Here is an 11,342-nt window from a genome sequence, read left to right on the forward strand (position 1 = left end):
GGTGAGGAAGAAGACAGACACACACAGAAGGTTGGGTAGAAGAAGTAGCTTTTTTTTATTTTTAGGACAGCTCAGTTTTTATAGAATGAACATTACCTCCCCCTTAAGTCACCACATATTACGTAAGATATTGTTTCGTGCTTCTGTCAATATTTTTCTTTCCCATGTTTTTCCCCTATGCATTCATCTAGAACGTTCCTGATTACGGGGTTTTTTCTTCAATGTCCCGTACATAGTCTTCTTGCCTCAATGGCCTAACATTCTCATTCTAACAAAAACAATGTTCCATAGATTCCAGATATAGTATGAATTCTTTGGGTAATAAAACAATACATGGGAAGGGTCACAGTAACATGTTTGACGTTTCTGAGAATAGTACCATGAGAAAAACCTTGATATTTTTCTTTACCTGAAACCACAAAATCTCAATTTACAATGATTAACTATTAAACAGCAAAAACACCTCTAAAGCAGCAAAACACCTCTACTAATAGTGAGATAATGGCAATGAAGCTGGTTAATATAAATCTTCTATTGAAATCCTATGTACCCCATTTCCTAACTCTACAAAAGTACCCATAATCTTTCATGTTGTTTAAAGAAAGGGAAACAATGAACAAATAGCAGCAAGGAAATAGCAATAATGAAAACACAACCAAGGAGCAAGTAAACTAAAGCAGTATATCTACTTCTAAATCTAAATGCCTCTACTCTTTTCTATTCTAGAACATTATAATCTTTTAAGCAAGCAGCCAAACGATACCTGTGGTCTTTTATTTTCTGACTTGATGTTTATGGTCATGTCCTGAGCCAGAGCAATCATGAGCATTTCCAAAAAGGCTTGGACTTTTCCAGGGAGGCCTTATTACTATATATTATATTTCCAAAAATTAATAGAAAGCCCAACAACAGTAAGACAGAAAGAAGAAAGGGACATACCAGGCCCCCGGGACAACCTCGAGGGGAAGAGCTGCCTTGTAGATTCCTTTCTCATCCCGGCGGCTCCCGAGGGGACATACTGGGCCCCTGGGGTAGCCCCATGTGAGGAAGAGCTGTCTTGCAGGTTCCTCTCTCTTCCTGTGACCTTGTCACGGTTTGGGCGCACCCTGGCGGCTCCCGACAGGTCAGTAATATTTATTTACACATTCCAGAAGTATCTGAAGAACTGGGATCATTGTTATCAAACAAATATTACATAATGGCTTAGGATTTTTAAAAGTTTCTTTCTTTTTTTATTCATGTTTAGGTTTGACTGAAAACAGCAAAATTCTGTAAAACAATTATCCTTCAATAAAAGTTTTTTTTTCCCTTTTTTGAATTTTGTGCAATTAATACTAGTGCTCACAGCTCACTCTAATAGAAGTCTTTTAAAGCATTTGTAGCATGAACATCATTCGTAGTATGAATCATAACTCCCCATGGATTCACTGCAGAGGTAACCTAATTTAAAATTCTCATTAATTTAGAAGTTATCATATAAAGTTAGCCCTCCCCAAATGGGTCTTGGCATGCCTAGTTAAAAAACAAATAATCAATTTGAAAAATGTGAAGACTAAAAATCAGATTTATAATTAACAAACATGTTATGTAATATTTTCTCTCAGTTTGAAATGCATTCTAACTGATGAAGGAGTTCAAAAAGCAACATGCTTGAGTCAGTAAAGTTAACACTTCAGAAATAAAATTTTCCTTTCCTCTTTATTCTCTTTTTCTCTGAAACAAAACATTAAATTAATTTTAAAGAAAACTTGTAACTAAAAATCACTTTCTTTCTGACATTTTATATGCATTTTGCAAAAAAACTATAATTATAACTCAGCAATCATTGAAATGAGTGTTATCCTTTTTAAAAATGTATTTCTCTCTCCTTATTTGGCTACACCAAGTTCCAGCTGAGGCACACAGGATCTTCATTTCTCGTTGCAGCATATGAATGCTGCATGCATTCAAACTCCTAGTTTGCATGTGGGATCTAGTTCCCTGATCAGGGATTACACCTGGTCCCCCCACACTGGGAGAGCAAAGCCCCAAATACTGGACCACCAGAGAAGTCCCAAGAGTACATTATTTTTATATTATAAAGGTGCATTTTGAATAAAAACCTGCTTCAGTAAAAATAATCAATGAATTTTCAAAGTTTCTCCTCAATAAATTTGAAGAATAACTATGCTCAAGAAGTTAAACTTGGAATTCTCTTCTAATGTTATATATTTGTAGTGGTCTCGTTCCAACATGGATGTAGTTATTCTCACCTTCTAGAGTGATTTTAGAAAATGGCAGCCATTTTTTTTCTAATTATCTTGATACAATATGACAAATACTTCTTAAAATAAATTACCATAAAATTATTAATTTTATCATAGAAAATATTATCATCATAGATAATTTGATGAACAATGTAACTAAGATTTTTGCTAGGAAAAAAATCATCCTAAATATTGAAATATTTTTTATATAGAATCTATGCAAGGTAAACTGAAGCAGCCCTTGATTTCTCTTGTCCCCACCAATCCAAAAAAGAAATTTATATTTCCTTCTGAATTGTTTATCTGTAACATGACACACAAAGAGGTAGGGACTGGTATGTATCTCCCTAGGTGGTGGTAAGTTTAGTCCTTGAGTTCTGTTCTACCCTTGCAACCCCATGGACTGTAGCCTATCAGTCTCCTCTGTCCATGGGATTTCCCAGGCAAGAATACTGGAGTAGGTAGCTATTCCCTTCTCCAAGGGATCTTCCTGATCAAGGGGTCAAATCTACATCTTCTGATTGCAGGTGGTCTCCAGCATTGCAGGCAGATTATTTACCACTGAACTACCAAGGAAGCCCACCCTAGAGAGAGCTTTAAATTATAAAATCAGTATTCTGTCATTAGTTTGATCACAAGCTAAAAGTGAACAACGAATATGTTCTGGCCATTAAAGTCCCATTGCAGACACAAATTTGTTTAGGGAGGAAAAGTGTACTTCAATCAAAATGCAATTACTTTAAAAAGAAGTATTCTAATTCAATCAAAGAACTAGTTACTAAGGATGTTTTAAAGGGTAACATTAAGCAATGTTTTCAAACTGGTTAATGTAGTGGATATAGATATTTACATCCCATTCATTGGCAATAACAAGGATAGATATTTGCATTTCTTTTTTTAATTTTAATTTTTTTAATATCTGTATCTCTAATTGAGAATTTGGTGCCTGTCAAAAGATTTACACAATCTCTGAACTGGAAAAAAAAGAGTAAATTTGTTTGCTATGTGGCTATGTGTCACTAGAAAAGACTAGTGGAATCAGAACATTACCTGTGGAAGTATTAACTTTTAATCTGCTTTCCAGCTCAGGAAAAAAAAATTCTTATAATTATTTGGAAACTATTTACTTTTAAACTTTAATTTAGTGATAAAATTAAGGATAATGATATCCTTTTAGATTTTTTAAACTGCTCCATGTGTCATAAAGCAATAGAACATGCTATTAAACATTGGTTAGGACAGGGAAGTCACATTCAATAAAGACTTGAAATTCCTCTGTAGCTGCATTAAATGCTATTTTAAAAACTGAAATAAAAATGTATAGAAACTTAATGAAGTAGGTAATAAAATTACACAGAGACAACTTTTCTATGCTTAATGAGTCAATTGTTTTAAAATGTGCCCAAATACACAATATATTTTATAGCAACCTTTTTTAAAGTATGATGAATTGAATGCTAAATGCACATGCCTCATAAATATACTTGATTATAAGCCTCGAAGCCATGTTTGTCTTAAATCTAATTAGAAACTTACAGTGAAATATTTTAAGTCTTAACTCTATGATGATAGTTCCCTCTGGGAAAAGGAAATATTATATATAGATAACTCAGAGCTGGGAATGAGAAGTAAAGGTGTTCTGGTAAAAAGATAATTTCCTTCTCTCGGTCTTCATTTTTTTAAATACTGCACTTCCTTAGAGGGAATGTTTCATTGCAGACTGAAGTAGATGACAAATTCCTAAGATGAAAGTATGAAAGTGAAAGCTGCACAGTTCTGTGTGATTCTTTGTGACCCCATGGACTATACAGTCTATGGAATTCTCCAGGCCAGAACACTGGAGTGGGACTGGAGTGGGTAGCCTTTCCCTTCTTCAGGGGATGTTTCCAAACCAGGGATCAAACCTAGGTCTCCTTAACTGCAGGTGGATTTTTTACCAGCTGAGCCACCAGTACATGAGTACTGAATATGGATCATTTCCTGCCTTCAATTATATCCTCCTCTTTACTCTGCTAAATTATTTGAGATTCCCACATTCTATTTTAGATTAAAGTTCTCTGTTTCTAGCAGGCAGCTGATGAAATGTATTTATGTTTCTTCAGTGAGAAAACACAATAATCCACTGGTAATCCTTAACTTATAACTTAGATTGACTTATCAAATTACAATATTTAACAAAGAGCTGTGTCCTGAGGTAAGTAGGATTAAATCAGGTGGTGAAAGAGAAGAAACTAACTAAACCATTATTTCAAGTATTTATTGAAATATTGTGACTTGAGGACAGCTCAAGATGACTGTTCTATGAGGAGTAACAACATTTAAAATATCCCTAGACTAAGAAGGATTGTAGTTCAGTTCTGTTTTGAGAACCATTTATTGATCAAATTCACAGAAGGAATGGGGGAAATAAGGCTGTGGTAATCGTATGGCAGGACATAGGTATTGCAAGACTGGAATTTTAGCTTAGCAGTCATTAGTTGGAATTTGGTTTAGCAAGACAGGTGGGGAGGAACGGTTGGAGATAAGATGAGAAATGTTTAGTTCTGCATCATCTTTCACAAAGGCAAGGCAAGTGGAATTTGTCTATTACTGTCTTCTCAAGACAGTAAGAGTGAAATGTGGTATTTGCAAATTTGGGTTCAGCATGAAGATGTTGGATGCCTAGGGTGATGGCTGTATAAGAAGTGCCCAGAGAAAGAAAAGGACAAAGAGAAACAGAGGGAAACAAAAGACACAGATCGAATACAAATTTCATTCTGGGTAACTTTTGCTGCTTAAACAGTTATGTTTTTTCTCTTTCCCCCTTTCCATTAACTGTTTTGCAAAATCTATGAATGATTCTAAAAGTGTAGTTCCAGATGCGGCTGAATCTAAAACTACTTGGTCAAATCCAGAGAAGCGAATCAGGAGTGGGCATTTGAACATGTTCAAACTAGAGCCACAGTTAGTATTTTAGAACGGCTTCTTGTCCAAGAGAATGACATTTAAGCATGTACTTTGCTGCATTCCTTCTTTAACATTTCAATCATCAGTCAGTGGCTTTATCACAAATGCTAGTACTAGACAGAATACTAGCGGAGAAGGCAATGGCATCCCACTCCAGTATTCTTGCCTGGAAAATCCCATGGACGGAGGAGCCTGGTAGGCTACAGTCCATGGGGTCGCGAAGAGTCAGACCCTGCTGAGCGACTTCACTTTCACTTTTCACTTTCGTGCGTTGGAGAAGGAAATGGCAACCCACTCCAGTGTTCTTGCCTGGAGAATCCCAGGGACAGCAGAGCCTGGTGGGCTGCCGTCTATGGGGTTGCACAGAGTCGGACACGACTGAAGCGACTTAGCAGCAGCCGCAGCAGCAAACACTGTGAAGTTAACAAAGAACTTGAATCTGTTCTTTACTCTGATGGGAGGAAAAGATGAGACCTCTAATTTGGCCTTTCCATATCTCAGATACCTTAGGGATGGTTTGGTTTAGGCTTCTGTCACATTTATTTCCACCAAGGCTCAGTAGAATTTTTTTCTTCAGTACTTTAAGGTTAAAGCCTGTAGCAACTTCTATTCAGTTGTCACCTTTGCCATGCTCCTTAGTGCCCTTATTTATTCATCCTTTAACACTCCTGGAGCGTTTCTGAGTAAGAGAAGATGCTCCAGGGGTACACACACTAACAGGACACTAGGCTGTGTGTGGTATCCTTTTCTATTTTCCTCTTAAATGTTTAAGTATAATAGAAAGGGTTAGATAAGTTCACTGAACCATTACTGCTATTCACAACAGCAGACACTGTCCACGGGCTCTAATTCTCTGGCTATGATCATCTGAACAGATCTTCCCAAAGATAATTAAAATTTAAGATATTTCCTGTTAAACCTCCATTATTTACCTAATTATACACTAATGTTATTAAATGGTCCATGAAAAGAGGTTGAGGAACCCTTTGCAGTGTTGTGGACTATTGTATTATTACCTGCTCACTAAGAAATGGTGTTTTCCTCTTTGAGCTTGAGTAGTTTAAACAAATTTGAGGGTTTTGTTTGTTTGTTTTTTTAATTATTGCACCTACTAAAAACTTTTCTGAATATGGACTAAAACAAATTTTTTTTTAATTTAATTTTTTTTTAATTAGTTGGAGGCTAATTACTTCACAACATTTCAGTGGGTTTTGTCATACATTGATATGAATCGGGATGGGGAATACGTGTAAATCTAAAACAAATTTTAAACCATGAGTTCATTATAACAGCATGAGTGGTGCTACATTCAAGATTAGAGAGGAAATAGCCAGAAAAATTAATTGATTTATAAGTCCTACAAATTTAAATAATACAGCTCTACTCAAATAAATGTTAAACTGGAATGAGTGTTCCACTCAAATAAATCTTAACCTTGTAGCTGTTTAAATTCATTATTGTTGATAAATAGGCAGAGTTGCTAAATCCTGAGAAATGCATACTCTTTTCCCAAGCTACTTCATGCTTCCATGGAATAATCTGATATAGTTAAACCTTGTACTTTCACTTTTCAAATACTATACTTATCAAACTAGATTTTTATGACAGTTTTAAATATATCATATTGGGGAAAGAGAGAATATATTTTCATTTAAATCATGAAATTGGAACATATGCTATCAGAATTAGACTATGTCATAACTCTAAACTGATTTAAAGCATTTATTTTGCAATAGCATTGTTCTCAAGTCACTAAGTCATGTCTGAGTCTTTTGTGACCTCAAGAACTGTAACCCGCCAGACTCCTCTGTCCAAGGGATTGCCCAGGCAAGAATACTAGAGTGGGTTCCCATTTCCTTCTCCAGGGTATCTTTCCAACCCAGGGATTGAACTCGTGTGTCCTGTATTAGCAGGCTGTTTTTTTTTTTTTTTTTTTTTTTTTTTCACTGCAGAGCCACCTAAACCTTTAATGTGGCATGCAAAGAAACAAAAGTTTTCAATGTTACTTTTTAAAAATCATGAAACTGGAAGGATAATGTGACTAGGTGATGATGATATATGACAGGTATTCAATACAAAGCCTAAGCTTGGGTCAGGAAAATTACTACTATTTGCTGGAAAGAAAGACTGTGGCAAACTAGAATAACCTGAAGATTGAAACAATCAGATAACGAAATAGTGCTGGTTATCCATTTTATCCACACTCCTGCCAGGCCCAGCTCATACTAGTATGAGCTGAATGCTTACCAAATCTATGAAAGGAGCCCTTGCAACAAAGAACCTACCTGAGATCTGTGCCAGACATAGGCAGCTGGTGGGACATTGTAGATTGTTTGAATCCTCTAATTCTTGGCCTACTCAGAATTATACATATAAAATTATTATACTAATAGCAATCAGCAACACCCTTATTCTTTTAGCACCAAATCCACCAGCCTATGAATATCTGAGCCTTTACAGTTTCTAACATCCTTTCTTCATATTCCTTTGAGGTGTGTGGTTTTTTGGATGATAGGGACTTTATAAATCATCTTCTTTCATTTCCAGAGTAGAGTTGCAGCAAAAATCTAAGTCAATCTAGTACCTACTCCATTTCCTGTTAAATTTAAGATGCTAAATTCAGTTTATACAGGAGATCCAGATTCAATTCCTTGGTTGGGAAGATCCCCTGGAGAAGGAAATGGCAACCCACTCCAGTATTCTTGCCTGGGAAATCCCATGGACAGAGGAGCCTGGCAGGCTACATGCCATGGGGTTGCAAGAGTCGGACCTGACGTAATGACTAAACCACCAAATTCAGTTTACATGTCAATTTGACATCATTGTCTATGATACAGCCTCCAGTCCAATACCAACATGACAAACTCAAGGCCACTCAAACAGGGAAGCAACATGGCAAAATTTCATCACATTATTGTTCAAATCTGGACCCTGCCACTCACTAGATATGTTAGCCTGGGAAAAATAATTTCAGTTCTTTTCAGACTTACTTCCTTGTCTATAAACTGGACATGATATAATCTAAGTTTCTTTTCAAGTATAGCATTCTCAAAGTGTAAGTATTTTTAATTACCTTAGAAAATTGAAAATACCAGGTTGATAATCTACATGGCAAGTATAAAATGTCATAGAGACAAAGACAGGTCAAGATGTTTCTCAGTATTTAGCACTTTAGTAAATATAATAGTTCAGACAAATGAAAAGACATCAGCAACTATATTAGATAAGAAGGGCTTCTTAGAGGTGTAAAATAAACTAAGTTATGAAAGAACCTATAATAGTTGGATTAACAGAAAGCAAGAAGGAAGTTCTAAGTGGAGTGAAACAAAGTCATGGGATACGAATAAACATAATATATTGTATATAACATAATATAACAACAAACTGTGGAAAATACTTAAAGAGATGAGAATACCAGACCACCTTACCTGCTTCCTAAGAAATCTGTATGCAGGTCAAGAAGCAACAGTTAGAACTGGGCATGGAACAATAGACTGGTTCCAAATTGGAAAAGGAGTACATCAAGGCTATATTTTGTCACCCTGCTTATTTAACTTATATGCAGAGTACATCATGCAAAATGCCAGGCTGGATGAAGCACAAGTTGGAATCAAGATTTCTGGGAGAAATATCAATAACCTCAGATATGAAGATTATACCACACTTATAAGTGAAAAAATTGGCTTAAAACTCAACATTCAGAAAACTAAGATCATTGCATCTGGTCTCATCACTTCATAGTAAACAGATAGGGAAACACTGGAAACAGTGACAGGCTTTATTTGGGGGGCTCCAAAATCACTGCAGATGGTGACTGCAGCCATGAAATTAAAAGATGCTTGCTCCTTGAAAGAAAAATTATGACAAACCTAGACAGCATATTAAAAAGCAGAGACATTACTTTACCAACAAAGCTCCGTCTAGTCAAGGCTATGGTTTTTCCAGCACTCATGTATGGATGTGAGTGTTGGACTATAAAGAAAGCTGAGCGCTGAAGAATTGATGCTTTTGAACTGTGATATTGGAGAAGACTCTTGAGAGTCCCTTGGACTCCAACCAGTCCATCTTAAAGGAGATCAATCATGAGTATTCATTGGAAGGACTGATGCCGAAGCTGAAACTCCAATACTTTGGCCACCTGATGTGAAGTCTCACTCATTTGAAAAGACCCTGATGCTGGGTAAGATTGAAGGTGGGAGGAGAAAGGAATGACAAAGGGTGAGATGGTTGGATGGCATCACCGACTCAATGGACATGTGTTTGATTAGGCTCCAGGAGTTGGTGATGGACAGGGAAGCCTGGCATGCTGCAGTCCACAGGGTCACAAAGAGTCGGACATGACTGAGCAACTGAACTGAAATGAACTTAATTGTATATAAACAAGTGGAACAGACCCACAGGTATAGAAGGTTCATATTTGCTAGTATCTAGGGTTTAGTCACATTCTAGATGATGCTGTTATAGCTAATCAGTAACCAATCAATGAGAAAAATAATCTGAGGAACTATGTGGCATACTGGAAGAAAAAAAACTACCTTTGTTTATATCCTAATAGTTATAGCTCCATTCTCCATGACTGGTCTCTTCAAATGTCATCTATTGATACATTCCACGAACATGTTCATGTTCTAAGTTTCATGAATTCTGCTAACTGTTTGAGATACAGGTATGTTCTTGGCTTCTGAGGAGCATAAAGAAAAGAAAGTAAATCATGTGATAGAGATCCTTTTAAATATCTGTGCGGAAGGTATTAACTATATAATATATTATATAGTTTTTTAACTATTATATTGTTTGTGAACAATTGACTTTCCTTCTTGTGGAGGACAGACTCTGCGTGGGCCATCAGGAACTCTACCTCCTATTATTCACTCCTTTACGTAATCTTTTCCCACTTGAGTGTTGGTGGGAGTTGTGACTTTCTTCTAACCAACAAAATATAACAAAGTTGATGGGATGCCACCTCTTTTTTTACATAAGACTGTAACTTCTGTCTTACTATCAGACTCTCTCCCTTGCTGGTATTGAAAAAACAAGCTTCAATTGCCCTGTGTAGAGGTCCATGTGTGCATGCATGCTAGGTTGTTTCAGTCGTGTCTGACTCTGTGAGCCCATGGATTGTAGCCCACCAGGCTGCTCTGTTTATGGGATTCTCCAGGCAAGAATACTGGAATGGGTTGCCATGCCCTCCTCCAGGGGAATCTTCCCAACACGGATAGAACCTGCATCTCTTATGTCTCCTAATAGTCAGGTGGGTTCTTTACCACTAGTGCCACCTAGGAAGCCCATAGAGGTACACATGTTAAGGAAATTAGTTCAGCTTCTAACTGTCAACAAGGAATGGAGACCCTTAAACAACAAGACACAAGGATATGAATCCTTCCAATAATCATGTAAGTTTGGAAGCAGATCTTTTCAAGATTGAGCTTTAAGATGAGACCACAGCCTTGACTGCACCATTGTGAAGGACTCTGAAATGGAGGAACAAACTAGGCTGTACCAGTGTCTTGACTCAGATAAACTGAGATAATAAATATGCATTGTTTTAAGTAGCTAAATTTTTGATAATTTAAGTAGCAATAGATTAGTAATGACTCATGCAAATATGACCAAAAAAAAAAAAAAGATTTCTAACTCATAGAATATGCAGAAATACATTTTCATACATTTAAAACCAAATCATAAAAAATAAAACATGTCCCTGACCTGGGTAGAGTGGCACCTGGTTGGTGGTGGCTGTCTCATATCAGTGAGGGACAAAACAACTCCTTGTTTATCCCAGCTTGGCTTTTGCTCTGTGCCCATGCCTGGTTCATGCCCTGGACACATGGAAGAAGAAAAGAAAAGAAAAAAAAAACAAAAAACAAAAGTTCTTAGCCACTAGAAAAAATAACAAACCTATGAACTCAGGGTAAAGAAGGATTAACTTAAACACAAAAACCACAACATATAAAGTGTTGATAAAGTTTGAATGGCAAAATATATCATAAATAAATATGAACCACAATATGGGAAGATATATTTGAAACAGAACTTCAACATATCAATTATGTTTTTTTTTTTCAAACAAGAAAATAGCCAAACACATGACCAAGCAATTCATAGAAGAAGACATCAGAATGGCCAAGAAATATAAGAATGTATACTCAA

General features: G+C 36.3%; 1 non-coding gene across 1 annotated transcript; it reads left to right on the plus strand.

Annotated features, from left to right (window-relative positions):
- The first annotated feature begins 10,888 nt into the window (after positions 1-10,888).
- LOC122436199 lies at positions 10,889-11,023 on the plus strand. The gene has a single exon (XR_006267956.1). It is a non-coding gene; the product is annotated as a small nucleolar RNA SNORA48 (small nucleolar RNA).
- Positions 11,024-11,342: the final 319 nt, after the last annotated feature.

Source organism: Cervus canadensis, chromosome X (genome assembly GCF_019320065.1).
Source record: "Cervus canadensis isolate Bull #8, Minnesota chromosome X, ASM1932006v1, whole genome shotgun sequence".
NCBI classification, from domain to species: domain Eukaryota; kingdom Metazoa; phylum Chordata; class Mammalia; order Artiodactyla; family Cervidae; genus Cervus; species Cervus canadensis.